Here is a 19,411-nt window from a genome sequence, read left to right on the forward strand (position 1 = left end):
GTGGAAGGTTCTGACATGTAAAAGGAAGATATATTCCAGGTTAAGCTGTTGGTAGGTCAGCTGTGTTACCTCGTTTTTGTTGAGCATTGGTGTTTCTAATAGGTGCAAATAAATTGTATGAAGCCAGCCTCGATGTCTGTCTCAACGCTTTAATCACTGATTTTAATTGAAATGCATAAAGTATCGTTCTAGACTTCAGTTTATAACTATGTTGCAGTTGACCAGTATTGGCACGCATGCACATTTAAACAAAATGCTTCAGTGTTGGATTCAATACAGTTTCCCAAGACTTCCTGCTGTGTGCAGTAAGCTCTGCAATTATCTGATATACACTCTAAAAACAATGCGACTGTATGCGGGGCCTCTGTCAGATCGCAGCCTTTGTGTTTTTAAGCTCTGTGTTTAATGCTAATCACCCACTGGAAGAGCTAACAGGGCGTAACTTCATTACACCCCTCCCACACAAAGCAAAATGTATTAATCAATAAGGCCGCTGTCAGTAAATCATGGATGATCTTGATTTCAGGTTAATTTTTTATCCCAAATTGCTAAATAACAAATATCAGCAACAAAATATTTGAAGATGATGCCGCAAAGAAAATGTGATTCCACAGGAAAAACTGGAAAACAATAAAAATATAGTTGAAATCCTCCTGACAGTAAAGTAAATGTAAGCGTCCAGTATTTTTTTTAATTTCCTTTTTCCAGCACAGCTCTCCCTCTCTCAGCAGTTGGCAGGCGTAACAAACCTCCCACCCACACAGCATCGCCACCCACCCTCCCAGCATGCTGCTGGCCACTTACCACAGCCCTCTTAACCCCAATGGAGTGAAATGGGAAGGAGGAGGATAGAGTGAACGCTCTGACAGGAAAAATAGCTGAAGGAAGAAACAAACAGCATTTATATTCAGCAGTAATCTGTCACACGTTCATACCAACGAACGCATCTCATTATCTCTTACATTCTGGTCATATACTCGTTTGGAATCCAACATGAGAAAACAGCCATGGCTGGCTTTATTTCCTGCATTTCTAACAGGGTTTTATAACCAACGGAGAGGAGTTTTGTTCTTTGACAGAACATTTTGTGTGCATGTGTAATCAGTGGAGGATGGTGTGTAAAAGTTGAAATAAATGGAACAAGAAAGAAAATGAAACCCAAAAAAGGAAAAGAGTCATTTCAACTCTGAGAGATGTGAAAGATGTGGAGCGGTTTGCCAAATATAGACTTTGACAAACTTCAGATGTCTAAATTTATCTGTTACCTAACTATTTGGAGTAGGACACGTTTTCTTTGCACTGTGTGTAAGTTAAGGCTCAAACAGCCACATCAACATCAATCAGTCAATCAATACTTTATTTATATAGCACACACCAGAGGTACACCAAAGTGCTTTTCAATAGTAAAATATGAAATAAAATTAATTACATATCAGTGCAATAGTAGAGTACAAATACATTCCCAGACAAAACAAAGCACTAATTCACTATGTTAAAAGAAATATTTCACTCCTAGTATAAAAGTTAGGTAAAATCAACACAGAAATATCAACTGGAAAAACCCAGTAACACAATAGGTTAAAATTACATACAAATGCAATAAAAGTACAAAGTGTACATCTGATAAATCACTAACTAATCGAAAATGCAAGATCAAATAAATACGTTTTCAGTCGTGTTTTAAAGATTGAATAGATTCTGAAGCGCGAATATCAGCTGGAAGACTGTTCCAGAGGTTAAATGCAGCAATGGCAAAGGCACGATCACCTCTGGTTTTCAGCCGGGACCTAGGTTGCACCAAGAGCGTTTGACTCGATGATTGAAGTGCTCTCCTAGGAGTATACAGGTGGAGAAGTTCAGTTAAATAGCATATTATTTACGATTTCGAATGTAAGCAATAAAACCTTAAAATCAATCCGATATTTGATGGGCAGCCAATGTAGGTGAGCAAGGTTTGGAGTAATAGAATCAAACCTTCTAGTACCAGTTAAAAGGCGTGCCGCTGCATTTTGGACAAGTTGTAGTTTAGGAAGAAGGGCAGATTGGAGGCCCAGGTAAAGGGAGTTGCGGTAGTCTAATCTTTAAGTAACAAAGGCATGGATACGTTTTTCAAGATCCATTTGCGGTATGCAATGCTTAGCCTTAGAGATTTGTCGTAGTTGGTAAAAGCTAGACTGTACTACAGAGGACACTTGTTTAAACGAGCTGTCCAAAAGAACACCTAAGTTAAGTACTGTATCAGAGTACATCAACGCAAATCTCCTTCTTCCTTTGAGGAATGAGAAAATAAAAATGGTTCAGTAAACCCGATCGGCATCCAAGCATCAGATCGACGCGAATCAGAACGCTTTGATCAGAGCTAAAGCTGCAGGTCTGCTTTTAGATTTTTAAAAATGTATTTTGAAGTATTCTTGGTCAAAAGATGAATCCTGCTCACTTTGGAGGCCTTCTTGACTTTTGATTTTCATGTGCCAACCAGAAGGTGTGGACACTGACTCCATTGGACACCTTGCTGTGCAGAAAACACAGTTCTTTATCTGTGGACGTGTTTCCGTGCATCTTTGGAGAAGCAGCGCCTTTAGCCCAGATCTGTCCTGCACAGCGGAGCAGACAGTCAAACCACTTATCTGTACATGCATAATGAAGCATTCACCCCTCTCAGGACGTCTGTCCCGTACAAACAGCGGCAGACGAACATGCACTGGATTTTGGTGCATCATCGTCATGATTCTTCTCCTTGTTTTTGGACACATTCATCTCAGGAAGTGTACGGTTACTGGGCGAAAGAAAGGTTTGCAGCTATTTTCTGTTCTCGTGCAGCTCAACCTCAGCCTTTTTTTTTCTGTGTACAAATGGTTTTTGTTTTTTTTCCTTGCTGCAAGGTTTTTGTTGTGTGAATTTTTTCCTACTGCTTTCAGTGTGCGGTGAACACGTTTCACAGCTTTAGAGTCTTCTCAGGGGAAACCTCTACACTATTACCGTTTAAAACCTTCAGTTATGGAGAGATGGTAAAATAGCCGTATTTTTACAAATCATTTCGAGGCAAAACTTTGTGTTTTTGCTGTATGAATTAGCGGCACACATCAAATAATAGTTAGCATGTTCACAGCTGTAACATTTTGTTATAGCAACCTTATAAATAAAAACATGAATGAAACTGGTGCAGTTCAGACTGCACATACTGTCTTTACTCGTTAACATAAATGAGCACCTTCAGTACTTGTTCAGTCGTGACACATGAGAATTTATTATCGTAGTAATATTAAAGCATCAAGCGGCAGTGATCTGTGCACCACTCAGAGTCAGTGCTAAGGAGCATGGGAACAGATGTTTGGCCCTGGGGGGGTTTCACATGCTGACCAGGACAGTGGCGTTTGCAGCTGTTAGCAGGTGACTCGTGTCTGCATCTTGAATTAGCACCTGTGGGGGCATCAAACTGTTAGCACTCTCTGAATCGAGTCAACAGACTGAAAGAAAGAGGGTGTACATGTTTACTGTGCATCATGTGGTGCAACATTAAGTTTAATCATTGTAATTGCATGTATAAATGTTTAGATCATGGAGCAGCAGTGCTGCATTTTCGCCTGTATCCACTACAGCAGGATGGGGAGAAAAGTGCTCAGATGCGTCCACTGTTTAGGATTCTACATGATCATTATTGTCAAAGTTTGTTTTAAAATGATATTATTTTATTAATATTAGAACTAACACGTACCTGTGGTTGTGATCTGATGATTTTAGGCCGTGGCCATGATGTCCTCTCCTGTCAGTGGCCAATATTTTGGGATTTCTGTTGCATCAAAGGTAGTGCAAGTAAATAATCTAAGTTATAGCTCTCCACACGGACTGTTTACTGAATGCAACCAGAACACTCTCAAGTCTGATTGGTCAGGACTACCTCAGCTACAAAGGCCAGTCACTACGTTTTTGTTACCAAGAATTGTCCTTTGCCTACATATTCAACATTCGACATCAACTTGTTTTTTTCTTTTTTAATGCCGTTTTTTGTGATGAAGTATTTCATCACAAAAAAAAACATATGAACATATGAAACCTTGTCTTAAGGGTTTTGCACAGTCTGTACTGTTGTATCATATACTTCATATACCTTTGTCATTTTATTTAGTCTACTTTCTTCTCTTCTTTCCCATCTAGTCTTCTGCCCTACGTATATTTTCTGGCAAGTCATGTTCTTCTTCCCATCCTCCCTTGCTACCTCCTCCTCTTTCCAGTCCCTCCCTCTTTCCTCATTTCTTTTCATTCTATTCATTTGTCTCTTGCTTCACCCACACAACGGGAAGACAAATGGACAAATGCCACGATGGTAATATATAGCCCGCTTCCTCCCCCTATAGCCTCCAGTACCGGAGGGGAGGAGGCATATCAAGCTATATCAAGAAAAGCAGCCAGAATCACCTGAGGTATGTGTTATATCATGGGCTCCATTGTATGCATCACTACTAGGATTTCAAGCAAAAGCAAATTCTGCTGTCTTATACTTTGACCCTTCCCTGGATTCACTGTGCTTCTTCTTCCTCTGTAGAACCACACTGTTAGCCTTTGCAGTAATTTCCATAGCTTAGTACTGCAAAATCAACAGTAAAAAACTCTAAAGGATGTTTGCAGTTTAGTACTGTAATTTGCATGTAATTGTGGGAAAATTCCATGAGATTACACTATTTTTACGGTAACTCACCGTACTCATGGAAACAGCTGTAAAATACAGCAAATGTAACAATTGGTGATGTTACTGAGATTATACTATTACACCATCCGGATTTCTGTTGTTTTCTACTGTAGATCTAAGAGTAATTACTTAAATCCTCATTCAGTGTGTATTACTATAAAATGTGATTCACTGTGAAAGCAGTATAACATATAAACTACAATATACAGCATAATTTTTAACTTAAGGAGTAAGTTGCAGCCACACTAAAATTTAATTCCTTGAACTGAATGGAACCTCATATATTAATAAATGTATTTGTTTATTCAAATAATGTGAAACATTATTAATACTATTAATTAATGGTATACTTGTAAGGTTAGTATTGTGATAGAGTCGAGTATATTTTAATTATACTCTTGTAGACATTATGACATTATGCTAGTGCAATTATGGTGAACAAAAAGTACATTTAAAAGCTAAATAAAAGCATTATTAGTATACGTACTAGGTAAGGTATACTTGGGAAATATAATTGAAGTATACTCACTTTTTGTATTGCCAGCAACAAAAACTAATGGCTACATTTGGAGTAATGTTTAAAAATGACTTCATTTAGCAGGGTGTTCCTTTTTTTCTCTTCTTATTCGTTCTTATACTGGACCTTCATTTGTTTTTTATAAGGTGGTACTTTTTAAGACACCTCTGCCTAACTACAGTGAACTAACCTAATAATATGCTCTGGTCGTCATTTTACACAAGTTAAAGTGTCACATCCATGAAACCTACACCACTAACCAGCATCAGTACTACAACTTCACTCTCAAAATTAATAAATTCTGGGACAAGCAGAAACTGTATTTTTAGCGGTGCATTTTGTTGCAGGCCAGACTGCTATTAAATGCACTCTCCTAAAGAAATAATTCCTTTGTAGCACCACTTCGTCTTGGTTCAGAAGAGATGTCCTGATATACGTGATAATGTAACACATTATAACAGTTCAGCGCGTTGGGTTGTGTTTTTAAAGCGATTGTTACGTTTTTAAAGCTTTTTAATGCGACAGGTGCAATAGCCGACACCACACCTTCACCTGACGTACAACGTGACGTATGACGCACACGTCGGGTATTCACTTTCTAAACAGCAATGGGGATAGAAAATATTGCTCGAGGTGGTTAATGCTCCTTTCGCTGGTTGCCAACCACCATTAAATAACAACAAGAAGAAAATATTGATCTGCTTCTCTTAGTTTTGCACGTTTAAGCCGCAATTCAGACTCAAACAAAGCTGCAAAGCAGGAGAACAACATGGCCATCAACTATTCTGTGCCACAGATCCAGTTCGCTGCAGCACAGAGTGATGATGAGACCGTTAACCGATATGTGCAACTAGAAGTTGTCAGAGGTAACTGGATGTTCAATCGGATTAAATGCAAGGTTGATTGGATTATATCTGAAGATCATATGCTATTCGTGATAACTCTGCTAGACTCCAAATTGCTCGTCCATGCGGGAGTATCTCAAAATTAAATGAAACCACTTAACATTTTTTCCCTAAAACGGACTGACATGGGACACATTAAAGTTGGATCGGAACCAGCTAATCAGTCTGAAGGTAAGTGTTTTTTTTTCACTTATTCGAGAGAAGTCCGAAATGCGTTCTTATTACTGTTTGTTTTGACTTTTAAGCTACCCTACCAGGATATTTTCATTCAAATGCTAAGACAAAATGTCAATATCTATGAATGTGGAGACTCAAAAGACTAGTTAGGTAATAGTTGCCGATGGATTTATGAGAAACTTGGACGTTTGCAACAGGTGAATCGGTGAACAACCGAGGTTGCGCCCAAATGCTTAAAGCTGTTAGCTGGTCAGTGTTTTCAGGTGTGCTTGTACTACCTGTACGGTGCGGAGTGCTGACTAAGTCATGTTAAACCCATTAAAGCGCCGAGCTCAAATATCTTTTCATTTTTGTGCACTGTTCTCTTGTCGGCACACATTTTCTGTTTATTGAAGCCTTTTGTGAATAATTTTGATCATGTTAAAACTGGGAATTGGTCCCTATTGACAATACTCTTATTTTTTGCATTGCATATGCCATTTAGGAAAGGTAATTGGTCACTGAACTTTTTGCAACTATGTGTATTTCTAAATTTTGTGGCTTCAGTGCACGCAAATTTATATTGTTCAGTTTGCATGTTAAAAGCCTGCCAAGCACCCCAAGGCTGATTATGCTTGGTAAGAAGTCATTTACGAAATAGAGCTGATTAGACCATATTAAAATTTCTGTTTGACACAGGAGCTTTTCGTGGACACAGGTATCCAGTCTCTGTTTTGTTAGCTCAAATTTCTGTAATTTCCTTTATAAACCAAGGTTGTTGGACATGTGTCTCAGTGAATCAAGCAAAGTAACAATATCAAATTTCACATTACATATTACTGATCAACATGGTAGTCTAGCTACACCAACAGCAAAAATACTGAATACTGTAAAGTTTAACAGCAGCACAAACTATAAACTCCAAAATAACCATACAGTTGATTCATCTCCGGTAATTTAACTGGGCTGACTGTTTGTTAGGTGTGTTTAATGTGTAGAATAATTGCCAATTTTGTACAATTATAATATGTTAAAATGGACTTATGTACATAAGGCCATTAACAATTAACTGTAGCTATTTGCTTTATGACTATCTAGACAGTGTGAAGAAGTGAAGTATTGAAATTATTTTATGTTGCATAATGACAACATGTTGCCCTGGGACCACTGTGAAGCAAAAGGTTGTTCACATTGACCCTCATGTCACAAATTAGGTAACTGTTTTTGCCATTTTTAGTGAATTTCTTGTATAATTTAAGTGACCAATGTGTTGTTACCTGTGTCTCCACAGATTATCCATGTCCCATGCCTTCTGGACATTTACACAAGACGAGCAACAATGAAGACAAGCTCTTTTGCTATCTTGCAAGACGCTGTCTCTGTCCAATAGGTTTTTTGAGTGCAACAGTTTGATATTATATTCATTACAATTCAGTTAATTTGTATGGTGCCAACAAAATGAATGCCAAGGCACTTCACATTGTAGGTTTAAGACCCTACAAAATATAAATAAGAAAACCCAACACTTGAACATATGTTGTCTGCCATGATATGGATATGACATAATATTGTTATTGTTATTGTTTGTACAACCATCTGAGAAAATAATGGATTACATGGTTTAGTAAAAACAAGTGCTTCCTCAATGAAAATATGTTTTCAGTTCTTTTCAGTTTTTGATTTTGGAAATGTGTATTTCAGCAGGGAAAAATCAGAATTGAAATAAAGTGGTGTAAAGCACATGAATTATATTTTGTGTGTGTGTGTGTGTCTATCTATCCATCCAATTTTTTTGGAACCCTCCAGTCTCTTACAGTATGTTAGTGTTAACTGACATTACGGTCAATTACGACCTGTTAAACAGTAAATGACCGCCTGTAGGGACACTGTGTCCTCTAGCAGAGATGAATATTTTTGGTACTGATGATGCGTGATAACGGTAAGTTACTGGTTAATATATTGCAGTTTATTACCTTGCAGCGGGCTTACAGTGACATACCGTGAATAAACGGTAGTATACCAATTTCTTAATCACAGTATGATGTTACTTTGTTGACGTAATTTACGACATAACGACATAACGGTATCTCACTGGCGACAGTGACGCCAGTGAGATACCGTAAAAAAGGCTACGGTGCGTTACCATAATTTGTCCAAGAGTATTATACCACACCAGCAAAAAACGGTATCATCCTGCAGAACGGTAAGCTACCGTAACACGGCGTCATGGTATGACGCTGGCAACAGTGACGCCAGTATGTTACCGTAAAGTGGCGATGAAAAGTCTAACAGTGCACCTTTAGCAGCAATAACCTGAAATCATCACTTTGTACATGACTTCATCAGTCTCTGATGAAGTCATGTACAACTTTGGCCCACTCTTCTTTGCAATGTTGCTATAGTTCATTAACGTTAGCAAGTGTTTAAGGTCCATTTCAGTCAGGCTGAGGTCTGCACCATCACTTTAATTCAGATTAAGTCTGTCTTGTGTTTTATTATCATCTTTTTATTACTTTTACTATCCCGTCATAAAAAAATATTATTTAAACTGCCATTAATTTCAGTATTAATATATCCACTTCTTCTCCCTTATAAGCCTTTTATTATGTAAATCTGCAGTTCAATTAATTTATATTTCTATGTACAACAAAAAGAAATCCTAAAAATAGTGAGTTGATTATGGAAAGTAGTGATATTTCAAACGAGTGATCAGGTTTTGGAGAACTTTCAGACATCCACTGAGTGGATGGACAGATGGAGAAACGACTGAATGATGTTCCGAATCGATGCAAACAGTAAAATATCAGGAGATGATTAAATGTCAGCACGTGAATAGTGTTTCTGTCTGTCAGAGGTGAACGTGTCAGCAGCGTCTGAGGGTCTTTTGTTTTTTGGGGTCTTTTGTCTTCAGGCTGAATGAGTTCACTCTGAAAATGTCACCAGCTGTTTGGTTGCACTTCATCACCAGCTGCCTTTTCTCTCAGTCTTTTTGTTCACTCAGTGTCTGTTTGTCTATTGTGTTAAGCTTTGTAGTTTCATGCTAATTGCACTTTGTTGTGGAGTTGTTCACTCATCTGCTGGAAAACACCTCAGAGGTTATTTTTTTTGGCAATTGGCTGGAGTTTTTTCCTGCTCAGTTCCACTCAGTCATTTTCAAACCTACAGAGATGCAAATGCAGATGTGCATGGTCCAAATGTCCAAGGCTATATATAAACGATCCTTTCACAGGCATCTGTGAGGCATCCTGCATCTGTATTGAAGTTTGATGTTGGATGTGTTGATGCTCCAAAGATGTGTTTACATTTGCTTTGCTTGAGCTTGATTAATACAGCTGACAATAACTGTGGTCGTGGTCATTTTCAGACCCTGTCAGGAGTTTAAGATGAGTGTCTCGTCGTGTGCCTGCTGCTATCATCTACACCAACTAGCCAACCAGCAGGACTGCAGCATGAAATGGACACTTGTTAACGAGAAGAAAATCAAACAGAAAAGATGGAATGTGTAGTTTGTAGAAGCTGCCTGCTGAGTTTAGTCAAATGTCCACCAAGGGAACCTCATTTAGAGCTGTTAATTTAATAAAAACCTTAAAAATGTCAGACAAGTACCTTTCAAATTACCCCCACTGATTTCGTGACCACAAGGAGTCAGATGCCAGGAAATGGTTTCATTATTGTGACACTGCTAAATCTTAACTTTAGCTTTTTTTAAGGTAACCAGTCCAGGAGCATTAAAAAGTAGACCAAAGTCAGAAGTTGTATTTACTCTAGGCCGATCCTTTAACTAAAATGAGCAGGTTAACATGACACACACATTACCTGAGCATGGTTAAAAAGCAGCTTTTAATTGTAATGTTTTTATTTTGGTGTGGATGAGGCACCTGTCTTATATTTGACTGCCTGCAAAGCGCCTCGAAGATCAAATGACAGAACTAAGCTGCAGGTTTAGTGCTCACTGAAGACGCAGCATTTGACTTGTGCTCTGTCTCTCCTTTTTTTTAAAGCCATGATTATATATTCTTTGCACCCACACATGTATTTTATTTGTTTCTTATCTATCCCCTTATTTATTGTATCCAGGCTGTGATTTATTGTGATTTATTAATAAAGTGGAGCACAAACTGCCGAGGCTGAAGGGGTCCGTTTCAGTCTGCACTGCTGACAACATTCACCAAGTTCATTGACATATATTCAATTCAATTCAGTTTTATTTGTACAGGACCAAATCACAACAAGAGTCGCCTCAAGGCACTTTATATTGTAAGGTAGACCCTAGAGTAATAAATACAGAGAAAACCCCAACAATCATATGAGTCCCTATGAGGAAGCACTTTGGCGACAGTGGGAAGGAAAAACTCCCTTGTAACAGGAAGTACCAGGCTCAGGGAGGAGCGGCCATCTGCTGCGACCGTTTGGGGTGAGAGAAGGAAGGCAGGATAAAAGATATGCTGTGGAAGAGAGATAGAGGTTAAAAACAAGTATGATTCAGTGCAGCGAGGTCTCTTAATACATCATGAGTGAAGAAGAAACACCCAGTGCATCATGGGAATCCCCCAGCAGCCTACACCTATAGCAGCATAACTAAGGGAGGATTCAGGGTAATCTGATCCAGCCCTAACTATATGCTTTATCAAAAAGGAAAGTTTGAAGCCTAATCTTAAAAGTAGAGATAGTGTCTGTCTCCTGAATCCAAACTGGAAGCTGTTTCTATAAAAGAGGGGCCTGAAAACTGAAGGCTCCCATTCTACTTCTAAATACTCTAGGGAACTCATGACTTCAGTCCAGTAGCACCTTATCCCGCTCCCGGATCCATCCGATTGGTGAATCACTTACAGGTTCCACAGTACAGGCTTAAAACAGTGGACATTATGGTTTTGCTCATTCAGGCCCAATGATGTGGAACGAACTTCTATTCAATATTATATGAGCTTCATAATCTTTAGTATAATATTCTAATCTAATAAATAAGTTAATATATTAATAATCTATACTTGTACTGTATAGGTGGACTAGATAGCCATCTTTATCACTGCCGTTTGTTTTTCCCTTTCATCTTACATATGTAGAAATAATAGAGGTGCTACTTGTAAATCAGTTTTAGAAAGGCGCCACAGTTTCCTCAGTGATACTATTATTGTTTCCTCATGTGGACAAAGGAGCGTTGTCCTTCAGTATCAACTGCTTTAGCCATCATTGCAGAATAAACACTGAGTGTCCAGGAACCTAACAGCCACCTCACTAATTGTTAAAAAAAAGAACCCTGCCATGATAACCATCCATTCTCTGAACAGAAAAGTACTGTGTGCATTTTCCTCTGTGGCCCTCTGTTGTAACCTTTTGTCCTCAGTTGGCTCTCAGTCAATAAAACTTGGAACCTGCCTGCTCTGTTTCCTGTACATGGACTTGTTAATCCTGGAACTTCCTGACTGAAGGTAACATTCCTCACTGTTGCATCCAAATTACCCGATAATGTTTTGTTTCACAGTGTTAATTAATGTAAAATGTAAAACATTTTAATCTTAAATGTTGAGTTTTAGCTTTCTTTGATATTAGTGGCAAGTATGAACAGAAAGATCCAGAATTTAATTTAGCAACCATCCGTAACTAAAATGTGGATCTGTCATTCTCAAGACAGGCTTGCATTAAATATTAAAAAAGAAGGAATAGTGTCATATTTAATCCATCATATCAGTCCTTGATGAAGCTAGTGCTAAAATTAACCCTATTAACTATTATTAAAATGTAAAATATGCAAGTTAAAATTAGCCCTGTCTCTGTGACGCGGTCTTTCTGAAGCTCCTTTACCACAGTGGGTCAGTGACTCAAGAAGAATAATGAGAAGAATAATCAAATGCAGTCCTGTAGACCTCCTTTGCCTTCTAGCTTCTGTTGAGGAAATAATTTTTCACTGCAGACTCACATGAATAAATAATGTCTGGAGTGCTAAAGTTTCTGCCCGGCAAATCTGAGAGAGCGGAACAGTGTTAGCAGTTCATAATTAATTCATTTACTGGCGTCTGTGACATTTATTTTCTGTCTTTGGTGACTTTTGAATCATCAATGTATTATTTGTAGAGCGGGCAGCAGCGTTTTACTCTGATAAACAAAGTGAAACATATTTGCAGTCTGTGCATGGAGAGACTCAAAATATGAGCCTGAGTGCAGAATCTATGAAGGAACAAATAATCGTGTTAGGTTCAGGGGTGATCGGACTTTGGTGTTTATTTGGTGTCAGGACTAAAGATATAAGATTCAGATTTGATGAAAGTCATCCTACTTTATAATGCAACACAGGCCTGAAACATTGGGCTTGCAGAAACAATGGTTTCAGCTGGAGGCATACAGCATGGTTATGTAGAAGTTGTTTTTACGCATCATTGCTGGAATTTTCAGTTCAGTTGTATTTATATAGCTCCGAATCACAACAACAGTTGCCTACAGGTGCTTTTTGACCTCTGTAGTCTTCACATTATCCAGACATCTTCAAAATGACAAAGCCCAACATAATTCAGAGGTTGATGATGTTTTTGTGGTTTGATAAATATGGGGAACACACTTAATGTTTTCCCCATACACAGATGATCCACCCCACTCATCACCCATCACCCTAACCCCTAACCGTAACCCTAACAAAGAAAATCTAGCTTATTTAAATGGAATATATAACACTCAAACTGAATGAAGCAAACATCAGTTTTGCTGTGCCATATAAATTCTGTTTATTTTAGTGACCAGGTGAAGTTTGGGGATTCTCTGGGGTGCCTGAATATCAGCATAAATGAACAAGTCAAGTCAAATCAAGTGACTTTATTGTCACTGTGCAGTGGTACAGTACACAGTGAAATGAGACAACATTCCTCCAAGACCATGGTGCTACATATAACAGACAAGCAACACAGAACTACATAAAGTGCAGGGTGCAAAAATTCCAAAAAACCAAAACAAAGACAGTGCAACACCAGACAGAAGAGAACGATACAGACACAACAGTGCAATAAAAATGTGCAAAAGCCTGAGCACTGTGCAAAGAGTAACTTGGTGTATGAAGGTGTGTGTGTCTGTGTGTCTCTGTGTGTGTATGAGATTGTGCAGATTGGGGCAATGATTGACCAACATTTCAATATTTCATTTTGTTTTAATTCTGTTAAAAAAGATCAGTCAGTAACAGCTCTGCAATAAACACAGAATTAGCAAGCTTGGTCTAGAGCAAACCTCCTTATCCCCGTGACCAGGCCGCAACAAACATGCAAAATATGAACTTCTGCTTATCCAAACCCCTGAAGAGTAAACCAGCCTTTTACTTAACATTATTTATTATTCAGCATGCTCTAAAATTTCTCAGAGGTACCTTGGCAATCTGATGCAACATGAATGAAGCACAACAAATGATGCATCCATTTTACTTGTTAACCCTCTCAAGGCAGGCTTTGCAGATTTGCAACAAGTAAAAGCTAACAAACTGATTACACCACATACATATTTTATGAGCTTTTTTTACTCAGAAGTACCACTGCAGGTATTCTTTTGTGCATTAGCAACAAAAACTTAATTTGAGCCAGAGAGGGTTAATACCAGGAAAGCTTCAGAGAACTGATGGCGCCACCTTACAAGCTTCTCAGACTGTGTTGTAATCGGGGGCACAGCCCGGTCCCATTGGCACCAGATGGAATGGCAGGTTGGGCGTATGAAGGGTAAAATGAATATACTTTTGCACTAGGATGCTACAGTACATTGAGATTTTTGTGCTCCCACATCCTTCCTGGACAGATGAAGATGGAGTGTTGTGGTGGAGTCTTGCTAACCTGCTGTGAAAAATGGCTCCTGTCAGTAATCCATCTCGGTCCACTCGTCCAGTATTGATTTCCCTTTCAGGTTTGCCCACGTGTCCCCAGGGTCAGCTCATCAAGCACAGGGTGAAAGGCTTGCTGGATGTGTGTGTCTGTTTGTGCGAGTGCATGTGTGCTAAGCACTACAAATTGTAAGTTCCTGGAACTGGTTAAAAAGGACAGGAGCAATTCTGGTGTGACTGATGTGCTGAAACTTGCTTAGTCGAGAGGGGAACTTCCCTCAGAGGTTCAGTTCCTGCTTGCTGAAGCTTTATTTTCCATCTTTGAAATGGTTGTGTTTGGAAAGGAGATGACTTGAACTTTATAGCTATACTAGCAGCTCAGGGAATTCTAGGGTCTGAAGTCTGGGGACTTTATATTAACGCTGATGTGGTCTGCAGGATTTTTCTTGTACACAGTTTATGCAAACTGACTTTCATTACTCATGTAATTCATTACTGTGACATTAAGTGCTGCAGTAGGCATACAGACAAGGAAACCAGACAGCCCTCCTCCTGCAGCTGCCCTGCTGTGTGCTGAGTTCTAGGCCTCAAAACCTACTCTCTCCAGTGAAAATCCTCTTCTTAATCCACCATGCTGCCATATACTTCTCTGTGTCCTTTTCCATGGTTACACTATTCACTGGTCCTAACAGAACCACAGTTGGCCAAAGTCCTCTATTAGAGTACAGGCAGGATTTTCCAAAGCCTGTGAACCAGAGGAGGTGCAGGAGCTGGGTTCCCTCTCAAACCACTTGAACTACAACATAGTGAAAAAAACTTATTATAGATTATAGAGCCACCTTTCAAAATTTAAGCCAAAGGTTCAAAGGTTGTAATGAAGGATCAAACATGTTAAAAATAGAGGTGTTAAAGGGTGGTTCTGTCCAAGGTTATTATAGTTAAGTAAAACTAAACTAAAACCTACAACACCTACAACATAGTTACCAAAAATGCAGAACTTATTTATTTGATAATTGTTCGCGTGTGGTTAATAATAATATGGATGCCTAAACAGTGATTATTAATGACAGTTAAAACAGGGTTTTTCCCTTCTTGCATAAATTTCTGATTTATTTCTTCAGTATAAATCTGTCTATTTGGAAAAAACACAGTGTGTTTTTAGTGTTTTTGGTGTTTGCATGTATTTGATGACACACAGAAACACAGAATAGCCTGTAGCCAGCATTATCCTTTAAAGCTCATTCATGTGTACTTTTTGTCTGCACATGCACACATTTAAAGCTTTTCCTCCTTTTTCTTGCCTCCCCTCCCCTGAAACACGCTCCCTTTGCCTGTCATCAACATGTTCCAGTGACAGCCTCGTGCTTGTCTTCACCAGTCGCTCCCATCCACATCTCCTTCCACGAAACTTGGAAACAACTTCCAATTAACTGGATAGGATCAGCAAGCCGTCCTGCCTGGCCCTGATAACATTATCCCACGTCACGCACTGCTGCCAGCGCCCGGATTATGAAATTAAAAAAAGAAGCTGAAGAAGAAGAAGAAGAAAGGATGGTTGAGGATGGAGGGAAAGTGGTTGGGTGCTGGGGAATGGGAGCTGAGGTGGGAGGGAGGCTTGCCCCTGGGGACTGTCATCAGTGATTGTATAGTATATTTGGCCCTGTGTGAAAAGGAGGGTTATGTAAGGTTTTAAAGCCCCTCCACTATCACCAGAACAGAGAAGTTCAATATGCCGGAGAGCTGCTTCAGCTTCCAGTCCAGTGCTAACCGCCCACTGATAAGCGCTTACATAACGAGCTGCGGTTGAGGTCTCTGGTGTCTGATGAGTATGTAAATGGAGGCAAGTAGAGGAGCGCTCCTCCGTTTCGCACGATAACGCTGTGATGAATTGCTTCAGTCTTTTCTCACATGAATTATTTTTGAAGATTGCATTTCTGTTGTGTCGAGATGAAGAAGCAGAGACTGTTTGGGTTGCAGTGATTTGAAAATGTCAGACCCATCTCTTCTTTTTTTTAAACGGAGGACTAAATGTCTTCAGTGAGCTTAGACGTGCCTCTGATTGCTAATAGCGGATTGTAGGAAACACTAGATGGCATTGGCAGGTTAGGTTTTGGTTAATGTACTGTGTACTATGAGCTTTCCTCAGCTTTGGAAAGGCCTTCCTGAGGAGAATCATTGACTTCCTGAACCTGGTTCCTCCTATTAAAACAGAGTTCTTCCTTTCCACAGTTGCCAGGTGCTGCTTTATTATCACCCGTTTGATTGGCCTTTATCTTGTGCCCACTTTCTCTTTTGAATCGACATGTTTTATTTAAGTATTAGTAATTAAATCGTGACACTATAAAGAGTCATCATTTTTAATAGTTTTCAAACAATTCCTTTTAAAAACCAAACTTCTTTTATTATATAAAAACTAATCAAACATTCAAACATACAGTCAGACATTTTTATATGTCAAAGGTAGGAAGAGAATGCCCCTGTGTGTGTGTGTGCGTGTGCGTGTGCGCGCATGTGCGTGTGTGTGTGTGTGTGTGTGTGTGTGCGCGCGTGTGTGTGTGTGCGTGCGCGTGTGTGTGTGTCCTCTTCCAGATGTCCTTGTCTGACAGCCGCATCTTTCCTTTATTCCATTAGTGAGTCCTTGAGTCTGTTTCTGTAATGATAAGAGAAATGTTCTGCTTCCAAATGCGTGCACACACAGACACACGCGCAGACCCCTCGTCCAGTTCATGAGATGTGTCCCTGCTTCTGCTACGCTGCTGCACGTTTTGTTCAGGTGAAATACCAGGAAAAAAAACAACATACATCCAGTCTTCAATTTTTTTCCAGCTCAGGGTTGGAAGCTTATCTTATCTTTGCCTTTGTTACAAACAGTAAAAAAACATTATTATGAAAAAACCCACATTCACTGTATCACAGAAACATGCCACACCTGACCAGCTGGGATCGTATTAAACACGGACACATGGCCCGTCCTGTTAGGGATGCGTGGGCTCAGATGGGTTCCTGTATCTTTATACATTACAGCAATGAATGTCAGCAGCCGATTACGCTACGCACAAACACACAGCAGCCACACACCCACCGTCTTCCCCCCGATAGCAGATACATAAAGTGTTGTGGAACTTCTTTTCATCCTTGTTATGAAAATACATAACAAAAAAATACAAAATACAATAAAATACACAAAATCTAACATAAAAAAAACTGCAATATGACAACAAAAACTTCTTCGTTTATTATTTGCCATCGGCGCTCCTGTGTGCTAGTTTTGTAGTAACTTTACACCTTACATCACTGCTGATCGTTAATATTCACTTATTGTTGTGTATAATAAAGCCCAAGGCACCAGTTATGTGACATTTAGCTAAGTGTGGACCTGTTCTGCTCATTTCCAGCACTAGATTTTTATTCTTGGACTCCACTACAGTAGCTTTGGATGATTCACAGTTCAAAATAACCCAAAATACGTACTGCAGGAACTACATGCTGTGTTATTCATGCACCAGAAAGTTGGCCACAGTGGTATTAGAAAAGCACATGCACACATATAGAAGTTTCAGGAAAGCAGCATAATAAGAAAGAATCCTCTCCTTGTGTGTGTGGCGTCTGTTTCCAGTGTTCATTGTTCTGTTGAAGGACACAGAGGCTCGCTCGCTATCAGAAGCCCATAAACTGTGCGTGATAGTTAAATTGTATATTTATTGCTATAATAAAAGTGTGTGTGTGAGTAAATGTGGTTGTAGTATAAAGCACTTTGAGTGGTTTGGAAGACTAGAGCTGTGCAGCTGTATGAATGCAGTCCATTCATCCAAAAGGCCACAGGTATATATTTGTTTCTCTTCCTCAGTGGTTAAAAGAATGAGTTTAATATCTAATAGTTGAACTGCAGGTGACTGTAAGGACTGTAACCTCTGACCTTCTTAAAGCAGCCGGGACATTTACCACGACAGCTGCCGTCTTGTTGAGACAGTGACCAAAAAAGTACTCAAGACAGAAGGAAAAAAACCCACTTTCTTAGCTTAGAATGACTAATTATCACAAAGTGCAGTTTGTGGTGCATTTGTGATGGATTTTAAGAATGCAACACGCACATGGTGTGGTTGAAAAGTGGGCTTCAATAGAGAAGGAGCAACTGCAGCATTTAGGAGCAGAAAGAAGCACAAAAATAAATTAAAGATCAAAAAAATGTGATTACAAGCCCAAGTGGGCTGCAATGGCGTGTTTTCTTTGTTTATAATCTTCACGTTCAGTTCGCTAAAACACTCATTCTTCCTCTTTTACGACTTTGGTCATACCTGTAGGAGCGGCTAAGCTAAAGGTCTGACAACAGCAAAAACATGAGCCAGACCAGACCAGCTGGTCAGCGTATTTCTGACACTGCCCCCTGGTGTCAGTACACAGCTACAACATGTAAACAACAGGCTGCAAAGGTCCAGCCAGTTACATGTCACTGGACTGAGGCTGGAAACTGGAAAAGCCAACAGCTTATGACTAAAGAGACTTTACTCACACATACACAGCTGTTCAGAGTTCTTTAGTATTTAGTATTTATTTATTTATTGTCATTGTCAAGAACAATGAAATTGCGTTTGGGGCTTCCATACAACCCAAAAAAAGAAGAAAATAATAAATACCCCTTAAAACCCAAGTGTACATATTTAACCCAGTGTGACTCCAATGCAATAAGACAATCCTTAGCAATAATGTTCGTAGAAATTCAGACAGACCTGAGAAACATGACAAAATACATGTGATTCCAGTTAAACTCAAATGATAGTCACATATTTCTGCATGCACCTCTCCGTAAGCACGCACACATTCATGCAGAAACACTTACTCTCCTCACCAGGTTAACAGTCTGACATTTCTTCTATTGTCTATCAGCATACATTTGCAGTCTTTTTAATCAAATCTTGCGTGTGGGTGAGCATGCCGATTTTGAATTTCTGAATGTGTGTGTATTGAAATGAGGTACTTCACCCCTCGAGGCGTTCGGTCACAGTTACAAATGGATTGCCATCCCACTCGGCCTCGTCTCCCGTGTCACCTCCCAGAATAAGCTGTGCAGCTCAATCTGCCGTCCCTTCCTATTTCATCCCGGCACCATTCAGCCCTGGCAAATACTGGCGTATCAAAATGATGCCACGAGTGTTCAGCGAGGAGAGCAGGAGAGATCTGCTTCAAAATGGAAATGCTGTTCTGGTTCGCCAGGTGCAATAAATGTGGAGGATTTCATCTTGGCTGCCACTTGCACAGTTAATCAAATAGATACAAGTGAGTTTATACAGCAGCACAGGATGGGGCACTGTATTCAGAATGGGCCAATGAGCATTCAGGCTGCAATTTGTCTAATGACCAAG

General features: G+C 39.5%; 1 protein-coding gene across 3 annotated transcripts in view; it reads left to right on the plus strand.

Moving 5' to 3' along the window:
• The window catches only part of cplx2b (complexin 2b), a 61,284-nt gene that overhangs the window by 23,526 nt on the left and 18,347 nt on the right, over positions 1 to 19,411 (plus strand). The window contains exon 1 of one of the 3 annotated variants that reach the window (XM_026184968.1): positions 4,017 to 4,421. The exons of the other annotated variants lie outside the window; for them this stretch is intronic. The gene's annotated coding sequence lies outside the window, so the exon portion shown is untranslated. Of the gene's footprint in view, positions 1 to 4,016; positions 4,422 to 19,411 lie in introns of those variants that run through there. 3 annotated transcript variants of the gene reach the window in all.

This window comes from Astatotilapia calliptera, chromosome 2 (assembly GCF_900246225.1).
Source record: "Astatotilapia calliptera chromosome 2, fAstCal1.2, whole genome shotgun sequence".
NCBI classification, from domain to species: domain Eukaryota; kingdom Metazoa; phylum Chordata; class Actinopteri; order Cichliformes; family Cichlidae; genus Astatotilapia; species Astatotilapia calliptera.